Below are 23,647 nucleotides of genomic sequence, written 5' to 3'. Positions count from 1 at the left end.
TGGATATATGTTGGATTTAATGACCTTTTTTCTTTCAACGTTTTTATCTCTCTATTTTACTATGTATATTATGTTCGAAGCAATGGTACCTGTTCGTAAATCTAATCAGAAACACCAGTGATGGGTACATCTTCACAATCAAAGTCATTCGTAATCAAGGTAAATGGTGTAAACATATGTATAATAAAATATGAACACTAAAAAACTAAGTGCATTTTTGTAAGAAATAAGAGCGTTTCCTTCTTCTGTTCAGGATAAGTTTAAGACAATAATCTATAAATAAAGGTTATGACGTACATTATTACAGTATTATTTCTTTTTTCTTTTCTTTTGCTTATACATTGTACTTGTATATGATGATTTTACAGTCAATTTAGAAATACATGCAACTTAATAGAACTTTATAGCCGATTTAACCGCAATTAAACTACAATGCACTTGTTGATTTATTTCACATGAAAAAATACATCGTATTGTCGTACTGAACGAATTTTGTTTGGCAAGAAATGTTACATTTCATTGCGTTTTATATTGTTTATTGATGATTTCTTTGTATAGCTTTTTTTAAGAAATCATTATTAACTGAATACTTTTTAACTTTACAATGAATATATTATGATAATTTTACCTTAATATATAATGTTAGAATTAAAAACATAACATGATTTGTGTTGTTATGAACTCAGAATTAGACAGACACCGATTTCATTTAAGTGCAATAAATGATTCATATTCACCACATGGCATGATAAAGTGATATATGTCTATAAGAAAATATATAAATGGTGTTGTTATGCTTCGCAAAGTTATTCATTGCATTGCATGTCTCCTATTTAATGATACAGCTGTTTTGAACAGAATCATAAATATTGATGAGGTTTTGATGAATAAAAAGATAATGAGGCATTCGAAGACCTTGTACAGTGTGTGTTTGTAATGCTTCTTAACTATTAACTTGTTTGTTTACAGCACCGTACCCACTCTAATTTTTTTAATTTAACTATTGATAAAAGGGAAGATGAAAATTGATTAGATAATTTAGGTTTTGTAGTAGTAACTAAACTGATGATAGTTTCTACAATGTTGTTTAGATTTTGTGTCTGAATAATTTATATATATATATATATACATATAGTTTTTAGTCTAATACGTAAGCTATTATCAGACAAAATTTCTAGTTTTTCAAAAGAGTACCATGGAACTGGACTGAGAAATAACCATATCTTTTTGAAGATTACAATTGTATTTATGAGAAGTCAATTTTCTCTTGATTATGTAAAATGACTTGCTAGGAAAACTTTCATGCAATCGCAGTATGACCAGATTTGATTTGTGTACTATTTGCTGATTAGTTTAAGTCCATCGAAGTTAACAATGGCCTGTTTCAAACCCAAAGCAAGATATGTGCAACTTAATTGAATAAATTCAGTACGATAAAGGAATATACAGTTCACCCAGTGAAACTTTTAGATTGAATGTCATTGCGGATGTTAATGATATATATTTGTTTAGCAGAGTCATTTGCAAAGCTGGTCCTGAGATATGTTCATTTGGAATTCTAAAGTCCAATGCATATGACTCATCATTAGAGAAGAGGATATGTATGTCAGTGGTATTCTTATTTAAGTCAAAAGAATCAGTTTAAATTGTTCTTATATTCACATTCATATCTTGAAACAAGATGAAATTTTTGTGATGACAACCAGCAATTACTTTAGTGTTTTTGTTTGGTGTTTTTTTTTGTTTTTTTGTTTTTTATCTTCTATATCGTGTACCATCCATTACTTTTCACCTTTTGTATTTGTTGTTGACTTTGCAAAAACAAATATTGATTGTAAAGAAATTATCTAACATTATATTAGTAATAAATAAGTTTCTCTTAGTCAAAAAACGTTTGTAATTTATTTTATTGCTTCGAACAAATACTGTTATCATATCATTGTATTCACTCTCTCCAACAAAACTAAATTTTCTGTCTTAAAGCAGGACAATTGGATAGAAGTAGGGTGTAACCATCATGTTGTGTTGATAGTTTGTACATTGTTTTTGTTTTGAGACAAAGTGTTATGTTTTACCCTACAATATAACCTTTTGTAGGACAAATTAGTCTGAAATTCTTGTTGAAGACTACAATTGCAAATATATTCAAAAGCACTAAAGCAAACATGCGCATATAGACATCTGTATATATTTAACATTTTTATCGCTTTATAATAAAAATAAACAGATTGAGCGACAATGTTGTTACTTTAAACATTTATATATTGTTATTTATCCTAAGTGCTAGTTAAAATATGGATATTTCACTAGTATAACAGATCGTTATTTTGCTCATTTTAATTCATTATTAAAAATGTGACTGCTCCAGAATAGACTGTTTTACAAGTTTAACATATTTACAGCATGGAATTTATAGATTTATTCCAGATGAACAACTTTCTTACAAGTCCTTGAGGAGAACATTTTCTGATTTGTATTCTAATGATTGAATGTGTTTTTGATTTACTACTTTTAGATTGACATGTTTTTTGTTTAATATCTCCTACAATCATGCAAGCTGCTGTTTGATATTTGATCTTGTTCTTGGCAAGAGTAAAAAGCTCGATTTATGAGATCTTTTATATCATGTCTGGAAGATAAATAATGTGCAAGCGCAATGAAAATTACTGCATGTTTCTCGTATTCTATAGAATGTAAAGGATGATGTTTATACAATCTTGAGCTTTTTAATAAATTTAGATTTAATAAATGACTTATTACAAACAAAGAAGTAAAATAGGTTATTCAGCACCATATAGGCATAAGAAATTTCAATCTAATGGGATAAAGTTTTTTGTCAATATAATAAACCTTTGTCCTTGAAATATATTTAGAACAGCAACTAAAGAACCCATAAACAGTAAGCCAGCAATACAGTATGCGCAGAGATAATTTCAATTCGATCGTCAGTAAAGCTTCTGGGAAGAGCTTAATCTAATGTTGTCAGAACTTGTTGCCCAATTGAAAGTAAAGCTTATAACCTGTGTCTATTCACACCCTTAAAGATGGAAAAGTTTTAATAAAAACTCCTGGATATCATCTTGTGTGATTATTGGGAACTTTAGAAAATTAAAAAAAAATATGGTATCTTATATTTACAAAAACCGTTTTAATTTGCTCCATATAGTGAAAAACGGAATCCCTTAAGAACGCTCAAGTAGTAAAATTGAAAATGATACAGACGCGGTTAAATGGATGGAAGCGGTAATGGCAAGTTATCGTTCACGTCACCCTAGCACACTTATTTTGTAATTTGCCATTCTCTCATTTTGAGTTTGATGTCTGTTTTTACTGACATAATGTGAAATGATGATAATAGATCTTTGTAATTCAACAAGATTCATAAATACTTCTATTCATATACGAACACATTACCAAGTAACATAACTAAGGTTAAGGAAATAACTGATATTCATGTTGTTGATGTTATTGTTTGTTTTCCTTTTCCTATTTCAAATAATGTGTATAATTGTTCTAGTAATTAATGTAATGTATGCGTAAACATGAATGATTATTAAATCTATCATGAAACATTATTCTAAATCAGTAATTACTTAATTTAATTTTTTAGGTCAGGTAATTGCTCTATATGTTGATTATGAATAATATGAAATCGCTGTCTATTATTCAAATTGCGAAATCGATTTTTGGATAAATTTCATGCAATATGGGTTAAATTTCAAATATCAGCTTTTTTAATTTTTTTTCTGTAAAGTTTTAAAATGAAAAACAGTGGTTAATTTTTTTATTTGTTCATTCAATGTCCAATTTTCTTACAATCATCCTGCATTAGAAATACGCAAACTTGGTAACATTTACATTTTTTTTTGCCTTTGAGCACTGGCTTTCTCAATTACAACATAATTCAATTCTTTAGTGATAAATTACATAAAAAAAGCTTTCATCAAATTAATTCTTCAGGCTGTTTTCTGTATGAATTAAATTGTATTTCTTTGGTATTGGTGTAATAAATTCAAAAGCTTACCGCACATTTTACGAGGATATGACAATTTTATGTACTATTTTTTATGTTTACGAAGGCACTGGTAATCAAAGTAAATAGTCTAAACATAATTATAACAAAATATGAACACCATGCAATTACGAAAAAAAAGTATATCTTAATATACATCTTTGGAAGAAATGAAAGCGTTGTAAATTTGTCACAAATATCTGTATCACAGCATGGTCATTAAAAATAAATACAACTTAAACAAGACTAAAAGTATAGGTAATTTGTGTTAGATACGAACGGATCATGTAATCCTGTCAGCATATATATCGATTGAGTAGTGAGAAATATGATCTGATTGCCCATGAAAGCCCAAAGGCTTATTTCCAATGAGGTCCTTTATTGGATCACCCTTTTGCTGTAATAAAAAAAATTAGACAGAAACTTCTTTTATAATATTATAGTGAAATATATGATCTGTCTACAAGAAAATATTAAAATGGTTTGGTATGCGTTGCAATATCAATTACTGCATTGCATGTCTCCGGTTAAAGCATTAATCTGGTTTTCATAAAGTTTCAATGAGAAAAGTTAATGATATATCAAAGGTCGTTGTACAGTATGTGTTTGTAAAGCTTGCTAAAATATTCATGTGTTTGTTTATATATTACCATGCTCAATTCATTTTAGTTTTTGATTTGAAGTGTTGATAAATGAAAAATGTTCATAATTTTTTTAAAGGTCATAAATAATTTAAACTTTGTGCTAGTGACTACACTGATTATAATTCATACAATATTGTTATAAATGTTATTTTATATACCTATTTTCAAGCAGACTCTGTGCTTATATAGGAGGGTGGTATGTAAAATAGTATTCTTGAGCTATAGCTTATATAAGCTATCAAAATAGTATTTGTTTTCTGGTTTGCAAAGGAGTGTAATATATAACTTAACTGAGTAACAACTATATCTTTTTAAAGATTACAAATGTATTTATGAGAAAATATTAAGTTTTCTTTGGATTCTAAAAATGTCTTTATCATTGATATCGGGACATAGCCAGGAAAGCTTTCACAGAAGCGCTGTTTGGCCAGATTTTTCTTATGATTTGCTGATTAGTTTTTATTTTTATTTGAAATCTACTAATAGATAAATACAAAATCCCTAAAGAAAGCCCAACACGGCAAAATTGAAAATGTTGCAGGCTCGGTTTGATTGAGCCTGTTCATGGACGGTACTGGAGAGTGCAAGTAACCGTCCACGCCCCCTAGCACCGGCTTAAGCAGAATTCAACATTTAAACATGAAATAGTAAAATTTTGAATTTAGAAACAGCCACTGTCCGGCAAGACATGGTTAACGCAATTGAATAAATTCGTTATAGGAACAAACCTTTTCACTTGAAAAAAGAGATATGTCAGTGAAATTCTTTTACAATCAGTAGTATCAATTTAAATCGTTTTTAGGCTCACATCCCTACCTTAGAATAAGTTGTGAATTGTTGTGATGATCATCAATTATAAGAAACGTTCTGTGTTGGGAAATGTTTTATCATTCATTTTTATATTGTGTACCATATCTATTCAAGGCAAATATTTATGTTGATTAAGCAACATTATTGTTGACATTGTTAATTTGAGAATGTTAAATGTCGATATCTTTCAATTAAAAAAACATACAATTAGACATTTGCTACATTTAGATATCAAAACAAAAATCATTTATTCGCATTATGAGATGTGTTACCATGGTTACTTAATCCTTATTACCCAGAATCTTCTTTATCAGAGTTTATACCCTATTTTATTGACACTCTTATTCCAGTATTATTGATCATTTTACTGAAATGAAAGGATAAGAAGACAGAAATTTCAATAGTGTTTCAATAATAAAAATGTATGTATGAATGTGTAGAATGATAGATATATTCAATAAATATATAAAAGATTACTAAATACCTTTAATACTTTTTTATTATTTCCCCATACAGTAATTGTGAGATAAACTCACATTGTTGCCATGGGTTTAAAACCCTTATTTAATCTAAGTCATACACTATGCACTATATTTAGATTAAAATCCAATAAGTTATTCTAATACTACATTACAAAAATGTTCTTTTTCTTAATTCAATTTACAATCTTTTAACATTTACCCTGAAGACGAAATGCCACATATTGTGGTGAACTAAGAAGAAATATTTTTATTGCACAATAAATTAAACCTTTCTTTGAAACCATTGATAGGTTTCCTTGTGATGAATTACACACAAAAAATAAGCTTTCACCATATTAAATCTGTAGGCCGATTTCTATTTATTATATTGCAGCCTTTACAATTGTTGCAACTGATAAAACAGATTTCGCCATATGAAACTGAAGATATGATAATTATAATTACTACATGTTTGTCCATTCATTTGTTAGTTTGTTTATCCGTTTGGTCATAAAGCGATTTTCTTTTCTGGTAGAGGAAAACCTCTGGTGCCCCTTTGTGCGTTATTTCAGGCAGAAGATGGCACCTGTGTAAGACCACCGACGTGCCATAAGCTAGCTTGATAGCTTCCTCACATGAAAAATTCAAAAGCTTCTGGCGGGAACTGTGACGGGAAAGTGGTTCAGAAATGATGCAAAGTGCCATATTTCTCACGAAAATTTCATAAATTATACATATAATGTGTACTATTTGCATTATATGTTACTCATAACTAAGGTAAGAAAAAACGAACACCCTATATATACCATAATAAAAAAATTATTATCAAGAAAACGTCCATTAATCACCAAAATATTTTCTTTTATAATGTTTTTATTTTTGGTATCCTGTTACAGATTCCAAATAGTAAGTTATTGGCCTTAAAGCATCTTTTGCATTACTGTAAAGGTAATTAAGAAACATGAACAGATGTCAAAATACCATTTTGTTTACATATTTTTATATTCAGCGTTAATTTCTCAAGGTGATGAATATTCAATATGCTTTAATATCCACCATTAGAACATTTAAGAACATTTCTACAATTAGCAAAACAATATTTTTCTCAGAAAGAACTTTATATAATTACTAAAGACGATTTATTTTTCTTTGTCAATAATGTTTTTATCATCAAGAAGAGTGTAGGTTTTGCGACAGAGTGAAAAATATTATCGTTTGTTTCTAAGCAACATGAGCTACAAAATAGCCTTAAATAGATAAGAGGAGAGTTCTCACTGAACTTTCCAGTAACATCAGTGTATAGCCAGGCAAGGTATCAGAGCACAGTCTGACACGGACTTTTTATATCTTCTTTTACCTTTCTATCACAAAGACATATCTCCTTTATTCAATTAGTACAGTATGATTACATTATAAGGAACAAACAGCATACGAGATATTATATTTTATATTATATTATTTATATATTATATTTCATATAAGTCATTTATGAGGAAATATAATTTTTGTTCATCTTTTTCTTTCATTGGTTAAGGAAAACCTAAGCTGGTACATTGTACATTAACCACACAGTAAGAGGTCATAAGACAAAGTATTAACTTATCATTAAATCATCGTTATAAAAGGAAAATATCGGTCAGTGTTGTTCCACTATAATTTTAGTCTTCACCAGAATGTGATATGTTGTAATGCGATCAATTATCACTCTGATGTTTTAAGTAAAATTCTTCTATTTTAGCGATTGGTTATTCTTTTGCAATGTCATTGTTTCACGATATATGTTCAAATTATTATTATTATTATTGTTATTACTATAATTATTTTTTATTATTAAAACTTCATACGAAAATGAAAAGATTAATTTTATGTCGCTATATTTTTGTGTGCGGTTACCGTATGGTAAAATGTTATGATACATACAGACATGTTTTAAAGTGGACATTGATATATCTAATACATGTCATGATGAATGTGTATCTCGACTATAATGAGGTAATTAGCAGTTCGTATAATAAAACTGTAATTTGTACTTAATTAAATTAGCTGTACAACATTGTTATAGAATTATATGTGTCTGTAGAACAGGAAACGAATAATGGTTATTAATGTTAATATTTTTTGTGGCTTTATAACCTTTACTTAACAGTAAGGTTCAAATAAGTTTGCATGCCAGGACAAGTGCGAGGTCTTGTCCGAAGTATGACCTTTAGTCTTGTTATAACATTATATATCCATGCACTGTGCTTGATATGTGATAATCATGTAGTACCCGAAACATTATATTTTGATTTTATGTAACAGAATCTAGACATTGTGTGCAAGATAAAATAAACAGAATGTTGTATCAATTTTAAAAATTATCAGAATAAATTTATTAAATTACAGATAGAGTTCGAGGTTTATTCCACCCGTTACATTATCACTGTTCGTATTATAACGGTTGTAAGATTACGTGCTTTGTGATACAAATGAATAAATACAAAATGTATTACAAGATACAGACTTTTTTACAAAACGATATTTCCTTAGAAACGGAAGTAGCATTTCGCGTATGCGCAATCTTCGTAGGGTAAAAAAGCAATAACGAAATGATACATTTTATCAGTATTCAATAACTTCACATAAACAATTTGATATAATCTAAGTTAATAGATAGCAACGGGCAACTTTGAAGATCCTTTAAGTTTAGGTAGAAGAGATGTTTAACATCAAAGAAAAAGACTGTTAACTGATTAAAATCATGAATGTACACAAGACGCACGAGTTTAACAACAGGTTCTAGTATTTTATATGGGGACCAATTAATACACCCTGTTGATATTTTTTTCACAAAGCGCGTAGTCTCTAGCAAAACATGACGCTTGCGAAACATCACGACGCTCCTTTTAGAAGGTGATATAAATCGGATACAACGACCAAGGAAAGGCCGATTATATTTTATAAGAACATTCAATTTAACAAAATAATACAGTAAACTCCGCTTATAACGTACACATTGGGACATTCAAAATATGTTCCTTATATCCGGAGTTCCTTGTAAGCATATAGCAAACTAGTTCCTTGTATCAGGAGTTTTTATAGCGAACAGATTTACATATAACGAAGTGATTGTTTACAATCGTCTGCCATTTTTAAGAGCATTTGATTAAGAAAAAATAGTCATTTATTTCTGTTTTACACACAATACCCGAGAGTGAAAAATACTTTGCTATTTCAGTTTTAGTTTTAATCCCTTTCTCAATTTCTCACAAAATATCATATTTTTTCCTAAACTCAGTGCTTTTCGTGTTCTTTCCATGATCAAGAATATTTTGGATTTTTCCTTCATTCTATATCGAATATCTTCTATCATATTTTAAGGGAGACTTTCAACTTATGAAATATATAGATTTCTTTTCATTTAAATCGAGCGTGCTTTGTAGATTTCAATGGATTAGCAAGCATGCTTGATTATGCTGAAAACAAATTATAAATGATCATAATTATTTTACTCGAGCAAAACTTTTAAAGAAAGAAATACTAGAATAAAAGGGAATAACTGTTTTATCTTGGTGACAAGAACTCATGCAAAAAATATGCTGATTTGAAAACTATAATGTACTGCTATAAAAATTCATTTTAATAGATGTCTTGAAGTACATACAACAATAAACAGTACATTTGGCCGAGTTTTAATCTGTGCCAATGAAAACGAAAGTCTATGTACGGATAGCCGATATTTTGGAGTTCGTTATAAAAGTGTAATTTTCTGTACTTTTGACTTAATTGGGACAAAGAAATGAGTTCCTTATAAGCGATAATTCCTTATAACCGTGTTCGCTATAACCGTATATTTTTATATTAAATAAAGAAGGGCAAAATTCGGGCCAAAATAAATTGTTCCTTATAACCGGAAGTTTGCTGTAACCGTCTTCGCTGTAAGCGAAGTTTAATGTATAAGGCTAATTGCTCACAATAATGAACTTTGCAAACTCATGATTATGTAACAATTGGTGACAATTGCTATAGAACATCAAACTAATTGTGAAAATTTACTGCCGTCACTGAATAGAGAAAAGAACACCAAACGGTTATAGTAAAAAATGCATATATTTCATTTTTATCCTAAGGTTCATCCCGTAATGGTTAATTATAAGCTAAATTAAAATTTGTAGATTATAAAGTTCAGAACAACAAAGAAGCAGATATATAGGCCTATCAATATAACAAATATGCTGCAAAAACATCACAAAACTAATGTACGAGGGCTGTCCGGAAAGTTCGTAGACAAGGCTATAAAATTATTATAAGCAGTCATATCAATATGATGATTAAATATTTTGCTTAAGTATTTATTCTGCTACAAATTTCTTAATTAAAAAACATGATAATAATATAATAGTATACGCTAGATATAAAACTCTAAATCTTGCAAAACAAAAGATTTTACTGATGTTTTCCAGTCATAAAAACTTGTTCAGAAAAAAAAGAAAGTGTACTGTTTACTTCCGAAACAGAATGTTATTAAGGTGCTAATGTCTGATCCAGTCAGATAAAATCTCTCCAGAGAAATCACTTCAATTCGGAACCTACAGCGAATTTGCAAAAGAAACATTGTAAATCAAGTCTAATGAAAACAACAATCAGTACAGAACTTGTCTAGAATACAATTTATTCCACTAAAATCGAAATTAAACACAAAAAACAAACCTGATGTGATTGTAATGCTTCCAAGCTGGGGATATTTTCCATCCCTGTTTTGGGTTTAAGCACTAGAAAATAAATACATTTATTTTATGCTTTTCAGTGGATTACTAATTTATCCTTGAAAATTATATTTGGTAATTTCACAGTGAAAATTATCAAAGTATAATTACACACTTTTCAATGACGAAACTACTATTTTAAGATTTTCCCCATGTGGTACCTCAATTTTATTTTTACTGACAATTCTGACAATGTCAAGCTGTTTAAAGAAAAAGCTAAGCTGAAACTGATAAATAACTTAAATGTCAAAAGTAATAAAAACAAGAAAACTTACTTCTATTCATTCAAATTCTAATCACCAAATTTCGTCTCTAAATTGTTTTGTTTCATTTTTACAGCCTGAAAAATACATTCCTTCCACATGCAAAACTGCTCTTGATGACATTTGGGCATATTAAAGTATTTAACGAGCAATAACTGCCGTATGCTTTATGAAAAATTGAAAAACAATGACAGCCATCAGCAGAATAATAAGTAAACAACCCAGCGTTCCTGAGCTAGCTTCCAAGTTTTCCATTTTCCTTGCTGTTTTTTTAATATTTTTACTTCTGTCAATACTTATTATTTGTCTGTTACAATCCTCAAATAAGTTTTCTTTCTTTTAAAAAGGTGTATGACTAACAAATCCAAATGATATCCCTCTCAATCAAACACAATTATTTCCCTCCCGTGAAATACATAACTCTAAAAAATGGCTGCCGCTTACATTTAACAAAGCCAGGTCTAATATAAATTCGCAGCAAGTACAGAAATTTGGATGGATGGTTGGACTTTTTCTCCTACATGAATTGTTTGTTTTTTTTTTATTAAAACAAGCGAACATTCATATTTTTTTTTAATAAAATGAATAATATCAACGTCATTTAACGTTGATTGCCGAACTCATTTTTTCAGCTCAAGACTTCTTGTATTTAATGAGAAATTCCGATTAAATGGGGCTCGCAATGAGGAAAACAGATTTTAATTATAACGTTCATATTATCGAAATTTCGTTTTAACTTGTTTTTAAGCATAAAATAAAAAGGAAATTTGTTTGTTTGTTGTGTAAGATTTCATCTTATTTTATTTCATCTCGTGAACTTTAAAATCAATATTCACACTCGTGGCTATGCCACTCGATAGACAATAGATATGTGAATATAAAAACAATCACACAATTCAACGTTACCTTTATCAGTGTCTACATCATCATCATCATCATCATCATCATCATACATCTTATGATCAAGATCATCCTTGTGCAAACTCGTATATATACAACCATTAATCCAGGCAAGTTCAGCATCTTTTGCTTTTGAAAAATCAAGCGTTGTTACAACATAATCTTTTAATTTTACCTAAAATATGAAATTATTCTGTTTTAAGAGAGACTTTAAATATATTTTGTATCATTTTAATAAATAATTGCTCTTAAAAAATTGATATTTGTTTAAATCAATATATTTTAATTGCAGGAGTATATTGTTATATTTGACGGTTACTCATGACATCTGTCATATTGAAACTTCATGCCATAATTATATAAATTGAATATTTATGAAGAGTTAATTAAAATGATGATTTACCTGGAATATATAACTTTCTGTCGTGGAATCAACAGTTTCGCCAATTTTAAGTGTGAATACATTTCCTTGTGTAATACCCTGTGTAGTTCGGCAATATTCAGCCAAAGAGTGTGTAGCCTCCTCCGAACCATGAACCAAAATCGGTTAATAATTTCACATAAGCACATTTCGGTTTTCAAAACTTTAAAGATACAAATTATCATGAAGTAGTTAGATTGATCAAATGAAGATGGTTTTAACTTTAATGGAAGTTTTAAAATACTATAACTCTTTTTCCCCTTTAGTAGAGTTAAGATTTTCTGCAGTACATTATGGGATTGGATGCCAGTCTGAGGCGTGTCCTCAATTATGTACTTGAACTAGCTTATTTATCTTATTCTCAAGCTTAAATGCATGGACTTTTTTTAGGCACGAGAACATATCTATTTGGACTGGGTGCTCATGAAAATTTTGAAATACATAAGTCGCAAAATTTACTTATTAATAAATGATCTGGTGATATCTAGTTGCTCATAATTTTGCATAAAATTATATAAAATACCAATAGCTTTCTAATTCATGAAATGTTTTAAGATTGGTAACAAAATGACTATACAATAACACACCAACTGTCTCGGTTTAATCTGATTCAGTATTTTTCTCATGGATTCGTCGTCTGTTCGCCCTTCAAAGTCTATGTTTTGTATACTTGCATTAATATCTAGTGTTACAGTGACAGCAATGCATTTAGTTGGCACTTCAGATACATCTAAAATAGTGAGAGAATTTTGTTGGTACGTTATATATCACCAATTGAAACAGACAGAAAGGTGTTGGATTACAGGATAATTGAACTAGGTATATTTCACTTTTTAATCAATAATAATGTACGAGTTTGTGGCACTTAATAAGGTTTTAGGGGCTAAAATTACAATTTAGAATAAAGCTTCATTTCCGAGTTTTTTCAATATTGTTTTTGGATTCTAAAAACTTTTAAGATATTTTTTAATTAAGACAAATGTAAGGTTATGGACAAATAACAATTTAGGCAACAAAGCATCTCAAATAGTTTTGAACCAAAAGTGTTCCGGTCTCTCTTCAATACTCTTTGTGTGTGTTTACCACTCATGGAAAACAATCTAGTTGTTTTATAAACCTCAAATTTATTACTGCAGGACATACTACACAGGCAGTGGGGTGTGCTACTGTGCAAAACTGGGATGGCTTACTGATCAGTGATTTTTTCTTATATACGTCTTACTTATGCCCATGATCTTTTAAAACGCATCTCAAAATTATTCATATCTCAAGAGAGAAAATATATTTTTCTCCAAAACAGAACAAGTAGCTACATGTTTAAAACAGGCATGACAGTTTGACAGCATTTTCTAGAATTCCACTTAAAACTAACCTCTTTAACAATACATCTCAGTCAAAACTACAAAATGTAATAAAACATCGGTGACATTTTTAAGTACCGCATAATTGCCATACTATTAAGATAATTTAAGAAAGCAACATTGATGACACTTTTATTCCTCGTGGAATATCTCATAGAAGTAACAATTTGTAAGCATGCACTTTTGATACATTTGATGATAATGAAAGTAAATGCAAATACTATCTTTGAGCATTCAAGGAATGAATACTTTGATGAACGTAAATGTATAGACACAACAATGTGGAAAAGTGATTTTGGTATAAGCAAACTGTAATCATATTATGATATAAAACAATGTTTCATGTTCTTCGAAATAGTAAAATCACAATTTTGCTTTAAAAAATAATATTGGGAAAAAAGCAATACAGTTTAAACGCCTAAATGTTACCATTTATAGATAAGCACATTCGTGTTCAGAAAATAAATAATCTAACATATAATATTATGTATCTTAATTTCTAAGCCAAACTGATGACGAAGAATAAGAAAACAAGGTTAATCTCATAGGCATGAAATCACCACAAATACTTTCTAAAGAAGTCAAATTGTCTTATATTAAAAAACAAATGTTAATTTTATAAATTAATCAAGAGGGAAACCCTGATTTTTTCAACGCCTCAACATAACAATTGGGAATAGATTTAACCTTGACATTACATGTTTTATAAACGTTAGTCATTTTTATTTACATTTTATTTACATTCAAAATCTATTTTTGAATAAAATCTGGTTTAAGAATTTGTAATTATCTTTTCCATATTTAACCAGGAAATAAAAAAGTACAAATCCTTTTTTTAAGTAAATACTAGATTAATTTGATCAGAACGTACCTTGAAGTTGGTCGGATTCTGCAACTAGTTTTTTCTTGCAAAAAGAAGACATTTTGATAAAGATGCTGATGAACTTTGGGTCATTCCTAGATTAAAAACCTTTCACGTTTCCTGAAATATATCTACATGTACCACGTGCTGTTATTCCATGTGCCTTGTATGTAACAAGAGAGTGTAAAAGAAACTTATTCATTGATATAAACCTATATTTATAACTTTTCTCGCAATAAGGATGCAGGTATCATATTTCTGTTATCATTACTCGAGTTCATCTTGTTTGCTTAAAGTGCAGTGTTATGTATTAGATATGGTACACTTTAGAATAATTTACAGTTGACATGGTTTCAATTGCGACTGGAGCCTCTGCAATCATGTAATTCTCAGGCCTGAAAAAACAACCAGCAAATCATTTTACATTATAGTTTATATGTCTCATATTTTCGCTAATGGTGACATTTGAATGATTCAGCTATCATAAAATACAAGTGTAAACAAGATACAGTTTCTCTTACGCCATTATATTTGTGAAAGCAGTTAAAATTTATAGCTGCATAATTCCTTTATAAGAAAAGAGGAAGAAATCTACGTTCAAAATAGCTTATTTTTAATTATTTGTGTGGTCCAGCAGACAAAATAACAAAATGCGTGTGATAAAACTATTGGTTGATTAACATCGCCTGATTACTGCCGGAAAAATATTGGTTCGTTATTGGTTTTGAAAGAAAAGGAAAATCTCACCTGATCACTTCACCATATTCATCCCATTTCATTTTTTTTTCTGTATCTGGAAACATTGGGTATGACTTTTTAGCTTGTTTGAGAAAACATGATCTTCCTTACCCTAAAATAAGTGTTTCATTATTTTTTTAAGTAGTTCTAAAATATATACAGTTTACACAAGTTTAACATTTGAAAAATCGATAATAAATTGTAGTTTTTGAACTAAGGAACTTGATTTCATTAAGAATTACATGTACTTGCGATCTTATCATTATCATTTAAAACATTGTTATATGCATACGTACAGTTTAAGATACAAAATATATCTTTTATATGTAAATATTTCTATAATCACGGGAGACATTCGAGTTTTTCTCCAATAATTCCAGGAAATAAGGAAAAAGTTTAACTTTCCTCCTTTATATAGATAAATCATTTTGCACTTCTAGAAGACACAGCAGTTGTCTTCAGTGATGGTATAAAAATGTCAGTACCACTGTGTTATAAAGATCATCTTTATATTTCACAAGTAAGTAGGTCAAAATATTCTATTCTTTTTTTTTCCTTTCTCAGAAATATTTTTATCTTTATAACAAAAATATTCACGGATGGTAACACAATGTCTGTCACATGTACAGACTCAATCAAACCGAGTCTGCAATTCTTATGTAATTGTGTTGTGATTAATGCATCCGCGGGATCCTTTCGTTTCAGGATTTTTAGAAGAAATGTACTTTAAAAAGTCTCTAGAAATAGGTGAACTTTTTAGTTAATTTCAATCTAAATTTAAATTCCAAATCAAAACATGATAAGATATACATTTATTACCTCTTGTTTTATGAAAATTGGATGTTCCAAGAGCTGGAATTATTCCAAATCAAAACATGATAAGATATGCATCTATTACCTCTTGTTTAATGATAATATCATGTTTTGGTTTAGATTTTCCAGGAACGGGAATGCCACTGTCAACTTCCATCTCTGTATTACTCTCATCACTAGATTCATCTCTGAAATAAAAGTATAATATCCTAAACAGAAAGAGCTTGCGAAATAAATAGTCTTTAAATCTTTTCTGACTAAAGATTGGGTTGTCTTCACTGGAATTTAGAATTTAAGTATTTCTGAATTGAACAACATGTATAAAACGTAATCTGCCAAAATATGATGTCTGGTCAAATTGTTACTTGTTCAGGCAGGTCTGGATTGCAACTTTTCTAAGCCATAAGACAAATTAAGCAGTTTTAAATGGTAAAAACAGGATAAGTCTCTTGCATTCGTACAGAGAAACATCTTAATAAAGACAATTAATGTTCAAAAGCCTCATGCTATGAGATACTTCATTGATGTATGTCATCAAGTATACATTTAATGATCACAGGACTATACTCCTTGTCTTTTTGATATGTATTATTTGTCTTAAAGTTAAAATAAACATTGATTTTTTTTACATATGTAGAAAGGTTTTGACCTCATATATGATATGCTATTAAGTTCAAAAGTTCGTGTTTAACTATAAATCAGACCAGATCAATAAACCTTTGGTGAAGACATTTTTATCTGAAAGAATATAGCCAATTATTTAAGGCTAGAATTTCGTTTTTCTCCCTATTGTTGCATGACAAGCAACTTTCAGTGAATAATCGATAAGTGTCTGGACATTTAAGATAACATAGAAATTTCTCTCCAGTGACTTTTTCATTTTCATGAGCAACAGAGCATTGTCTTATAAAAATTGTAATAAGAGATTCTATAAGCTGAAAAGTAAACAGCAGGAGGTTAAGAACTAGCAATCTAAACCCACAATGAGGTTAGCAACCTTTTAAGATACTCCAGTAGTGTTTGAAATTGTCCTTGTAATGTTTCTTAAAGGCATTCAATGCCTTTGAAAAGAATTGAAACAAGTTTTGTTGAGAGTGCAAAAATGTGTTTAAAAGGTAGCAATATGCAATCAAAGTGGTATTTTGACTTCCCTACAAAATAATAATTAACTATAACTGTACTAATTACCAAACTGCAAAAGAAACAAAAGATGGCTCAGAAATATGACCGATGGAAGCTGTAAAAGGACACCAAACCTTTTGAGAAATAAAAGCTTTTTTATTCTGCATGGGCCTTTTAATTGCAGTGGTATTCAAAAGCTCACTTACTGATGATAAAAAATGCTTTAAAAAGCTACAAAGTGAAAACATCATCAATAAGACTGATATGCTATTAAATATATCTGATCAAACAGATGTCAAGTAAATTCTATATAAGATCCTAACAATACATCTTGATTAGGTGAAGCTTTTCTCCCCTTATTGTTCATAGCTAAACATCTAGATATGTTTTTTTTTTAAACATTCATAGGTATATCTTTAAATAAGTTGTCATGAAAATAAATGTTCTTCTAAAATATATATATAGGGATCAAATCAGTTGGGGCCATGAGGGACGGAAACCATACAAATGAAGGACTATTAACTACTAAGTTAACATTTTTGCAATAGAGGAACATCAAATTAACCGGGAAAAAAACTTCATCACCATGTTACACATCACCATGCAACTGTAACATATATTATCATAATGTTAGAATCCATCTTCTATACAATATGGGGAAACCGATCTAATCAATTACATAAAAACAAAGATTTTATAGCAATAACATATGTTGCTCACATGTGATTTATAAAGAATAAAGAAACATTAAGGTATACAAATGTTCTGTTTATATCACTATTATTAAACATAATGTTCCTGTATGAAATTTGATATATTGCCTATTGAGTATAAACTGAAGGACACAAATATCTGAATTAAGTTTTAATGAACATTTTTTTTATATTTCCTTTTTGTGTGGCCTTCACCTAAAATGTAAGTTATTGTGTGGGATGTCAACATTGTTCCATAAAAATCAAGAATATTGGTGTCACATATGCATTCTCATGGTCCTTATTGTTAACAAACATAACAAAAAAGTAGGAAAATCTATTTTCAGCTATCAGCTTTAAGCATTTGAACTAATTGACTTGGGTCACCCACTCAAAGTGTATTCCTTAACCTTAAAAACAGAAAATTCTAGGACTGAGAACTGCAAATACTATCATAATTATACCCCTGTGACAATGATCAAAATAAACCCATGTTCCCCAGTGATTTAAATGTTAAAATGTAAATGATAATAACATCCAAATGAGACATGGTAAAAGTTACAATTACATTGAATGTCATTGATTTTTAAACTGTTTTCAAATACATATGGTGACAATCATCTCATATACCACATTATATAAATTTAATGAAGAAAATGTTATACCCACGAAATATTATTCTGTATTGAACGAAATAATTCATTGTGTGCTCTTTATTTTCACAACAATTATTTTACAAAGTGTGCAATATGTATGCCATTATGTCAGTTGAGATAATAAGATGTCAGGTTAATTTGTACTTTACCAAATAGCAGATGTTTTAAGACAAAATTTTGATTCATTGTTGAATATTTAGCCTTAGGTAATTATAGACTTCAGTGTAATCCTGCATTTCTGTCTACAACCATAATTAAGCATAATGTTTAAATAGGTTTTTAGGAGAAAAAGAAGATAAAAAGATGTCACGGACGAATAAAGACTCCAACGAAACTATGAAATATGAAAAGTTGAATGTGTCAAATCAAATAACTTTGTGTTACTGGTAGCATACACTCTATAAGAATATAGACACAGAATTGAAAACTACACAAAACAGTTGAACATCATTCACAGCAAGATAAATCATACATAAATAAGACAGTATTAAATTATAAAACAAAATATGTGTGACACAAATAATTTGCTCTTTAAGTGATTAATTGTAAACGCAGTTTCAAATACATGTAACTGAAAAATTTGGTTAAGGAATGAATTCCTTTTAGGAAACTAAATGCAAGATCACTTAGTGAACAAATTTAAAAAAAAGAAAACTTTTTAACAAACAAAATTAATAAGATTTCACAGAATAACAAACTAAAAGAATTGTAAAGCTGATATGTCTGGAAAGTATTACAATTATTGATGAACATTTACACTTACAGATAAAATAAGATAAAAACATATCAAAAACAAACCACATTACAAAGAGCAGAAAAAATTACATAGAACATTACCCACTGGTCATTATTACATAATTATGTTTAAATATATTTATGACTGGTTTTTTTTTTAAAACCATACCTGTCAGTGTCTTTTTTATTTTTCTCTTCTTGATCTTTTTCTTACTTTTTCTTCATATATTCTTCAAGTTCTGTTCCTTCAAGACGTATTCTCCTCCGTACTGGATATATCTTTGATACTTTGAAATTGAAACAGTCCATTCAAAATCTAAGGGATTTCAACTAAATATTAATTTTAATATTTAAAGGGAAAACATATATTTCCAATTACATTTCCAGAACTGATATAACTAAATATTCTATTTGGAATGTGACTACACAAGATTTAATTTTCTCATCAAATTATTTCCTTTATATTATTTTTACACATCTGTGCCACTTTGTGTATATGACCGTGCATATATTTTGTTGTGATATGTAATACGTATTATTCAAACATAGCCTTATAGACGTGATAAATGTTAGTGATGCACTAAATGCGCCTCAATAAGAAAGTGAATAGATTCTTGTTCATTGTAAACATTTTCTTATTTTGGGTATGTGCGAAATAGAATATTTCATTCGTGTAAATTCAAAACTAAATTTAATAACCTTGTTGAATAAAAAAATTTCATGCTTTCCCGTGGCTCGCAAATTATGATTATAATCAACCTGTTCAATGAATTTAGTATTGAATCCACTCTCATTCTATATCATATATATCTTGTTTATTTAGACATCAGCTACTCAGGTGCCAGTTTGGGCCTGAAATATTGCACTGAAGGGCACCCGAGGTCTTCCTCCATTAGTAAAGCTAGAAAGTCGCCATATGACCTATACTAAGCTGGTGCTAAGTAAAACCCAATCAAACAAACAACTTAGACATCAACACTGATGATCCCTATGATCCCTAAAATTGTTGCTGCTGTACTCGTTACCCAGAGATTATGAGCTAATTTTACATTACAATTATAACCCTCCAAGGGGTAATGGGTAAAACACAAATTACCAAGATATTGTGGGTAACAATAGAAATAATTAAACTTAAGATGAATAGAAATACTAGATCTTTAAGCAAAAATAATCTTTTCTTGACACATATTCTTATCTGATTGTCTTATCAATGGTAATTGGTTGTCAATGGAACATATCAGAACGTGTTTAAAATTTGAGGTCACCTTAATCAGTATATATAATGTTATTTCATTGATTTACACTGACCAATATTTGTTATGCTCTCATGATGGAACATTTTCTCTTAACAAACCCAAGATTAATATGACCTCAGACATAAAAGTACACAATGTGAGATTGTTTGATGGAACCTGCTTCACTTGCATATAAATTTAAGGCGCCAGAATGAACACAATAAGATATGAATGTGCAAGTAATTAACTCCCTTCTATCCCTGAAAAAAACTCATTTCAATCTGCATGTGTAGGGTTTGGATTTCGGTTGAAGTTTGTGTCAAGATCTGCAATTTTTCAACACCTTTTTGCAAATCATCTTGAATTTTAAATTTTAGAAGAACAATTTTTCTCTTAAGATATTGTCATATGCAAAAAAATAAATTCTTGAATACAAAATACACCATACCCTACCGTAAACCAGACACTTACAGCATGTTACAGAAAAACAGTCATCATTAATCAACAGTGTACACACTATCATTAGAACAGTCCCAAAGAGAATTCTTCAATTATTCATTACATGTAGATAGAACACTCATTTATAAATAGCAAGGGTTGAAATTAAAACTTCAAAAAAATACATTGACTTTCGTGATATCTAACTAACCAATGAATAATTTACCAAACTTCTCAGGCATAATTATACGGTATTGTGGAAATTCCCTGGATATATCTTTTGGTCAACTGTACATGTAAGTTAATGTAACGTATTAAGTGGTGTTCGGTTTTTTTTTATATTTCATTTAAACAGCTGTGCCACACTGCGTAATGGCTTGTAGCATAATGTTGAAACACAAAAGAAATAAAGCATACTGTAAACTTTTCTCTTTGTTTGATCATAATAAGTGTAAGGGCTCACTAGTTTTTTCTTGAATAATTATTCAAATTTTGAACATCGCAGGCAGTGACGACCCTTGTATGTTTAATTTTTATAAATTAAAACGGGGCATTACTACAAAAATATAGCTTTCAGAATAATGCCCCTTGTCTAACAACTGCACATTCTCAAGACAAGTTTTCCAAGTTTCATGTTGATAACTTTAATAATGTAATAAGCTACATTTAAGATTTTGCACAATGATGACATCAATAATGCAGCGATGATAAAAGCTTGACTCACTCTTCAAAATAGACGAGCTAAATATGACCCAAAACTGGAAAGTGATGCAAGCTATCTCTCAGATTGGTCTAAAAAAAGTACAAAAATACCATTTTCACTTAATATTTCTTGATTTTATCTTTTGCATATCGTTCTGTTTAAAGCTACTCTGCTGATATATGAAAGAAATTCAAATTTTGTGTTTTCATTGGCTTTTTAACCTCAGTGGGGTTCCTCAACTAAAATTAAGACATTGCAAACAAAGTCTAAAGCAAGTACAATGTATTCCAAAAGTGGAGAAAAAAGGTACACTTTATTTCAAATATCTGGCCTAATAAAAAAAAACATTCAAAATGCAAAAGTGAAAATCACTATATTTTACTTCATAGAACTTTCACCTTGTAAACAAACCTTGTGTTGTGTGTTTGAGGGGGAGGGGGTACTTAAAGAAAACGTCTGCCTCATTAATCAAAATCTGTCAACTGTTTAAAGATACAATCAAATGCAATTATTTGCAATATTACATATCACTTTTGTATTCTACAAACCTACTTTGTTCTAGTGGTAAGTTAAAAGTTATACTCTTATGTTATGCATGTCTACCACTGTGTACGATACTTACAAATAAAGAGCTTAATTATATCTATCAAAAATCAGCATCAAATCTGCAAGTACAATATACAAAAATATCTCTCACAGAGTTCATTACTCCTTGATTATAAATTCCATGATATTTTCATAAAATTCATCAATTTTCCATGATCCCATGAGAATACCATGAACATTTCTGTGAAAATAGAAAATGCCACTTGAATGTCTTTTTTAACCTTGAATGTATTTGTAGCAATACTTTTAACCATTAATAATTTAGCATTAGTTAGTAACATTTCGTATTTGTTTTTGTAATTAATTACTTATTAATGGGAAAATTTTACATCTAAAGCTTCAGGACACTTTCAGGCCAGACTTATAAAATTCCATGAGAAAATTGGAAATTCGGTGACATTTCAAGATCAATATTAAATATTTTAAGATACCATATTTCCATGATAAAATGATTGATTTTCCATGATACTTCCTAGTCTTTATAAATTATAAAATAGCAATTCCCATCAGCTTTATCATAACATCATATTTATTTCATAAAGCTATTAAATTTCCTAATGAAAATTTATAATTGCATTTTCTGAATGTAGCAGAAAACCCGCGAGAAATTTAACAGATGATTTTTATTTTTTCCAATTCATAAACTTAAGGAAACAAGGCCTTTAATTGCTTGTGCATGTAAACTTAATCTGACACGGTTAACCTATAAATCTTATGAACAAGATCTGTACTGAGTACCATCCACATATATATGTTAGTCATAATTAAGGTAAATGATGTACATATATAACAAAATATGAACAATTACAAATATAACTCAATATGCATTCTTGGTAAGTCAACAACAGCCTGTTTCTATCTTTCTGCCATGCTGAGAAGGTGATTAAAAAGTTTCACAACAAAATTGTAGGATTGTTTTTAACAACAACCATTTCTTAACGATGCAATGATAGTTTAGCGTAGAAATCAACTAATAATAATTTTGACCTAGCATTGCTGTTATGCTATTAACACTACAATACAATTATTTTTTCCTTAAATACTCTATTTATAACTCAAACCAATATTGAAAACGTTCAGGGTTTTCATTTGTATCTAAGGCAACAGATGTGCCGATTTGACCAATTGTCAAAGGGCTTTTAAATTTACAGGCTGAAAATACAACCAATTTCAACTGCATTTCAGCCGATGATATTGATCGCAAATCTGCTAAGAATGAAAACTCTGAGGTCATACAGAGACAACTATATCACCTTTCTTAATCACCTTTCTTTATTCATTACTTTTGATTTTTCCCATCTGAATAGCTGAAATGAAGTGTGCTAAATTGAGTTAAATGTACTGTAAAAACTTTCTTGCACCCATGACATTTGTAGCAGACACCATTCTTACATATTTAACTTCCTGTACTGAAGTCCTAGTGCTGACAT

Source organism: Ruditapes philippinarum, unplaced genomic scaffold, assembly GCF_026571515.1.
Source record: "Ruditapes philippinarum isolate M1 unplaced genomic scaffold, ASM2657151v2 ctg4651_1_1_1_1, whole genome shotgun sequence".
NCBI classification, from domain to species: domain Eukaryota; kingdom Metazoa; phylum Mollusca; class Bivalvia; order Venerida; family Veneridae; genus Ruditapes; species Ruditapes philippinarum.
The sequence above is the reverse complement of the archived record's forward strand: the minus strand, read 5'-3'. Positions refer to the sequence as shown.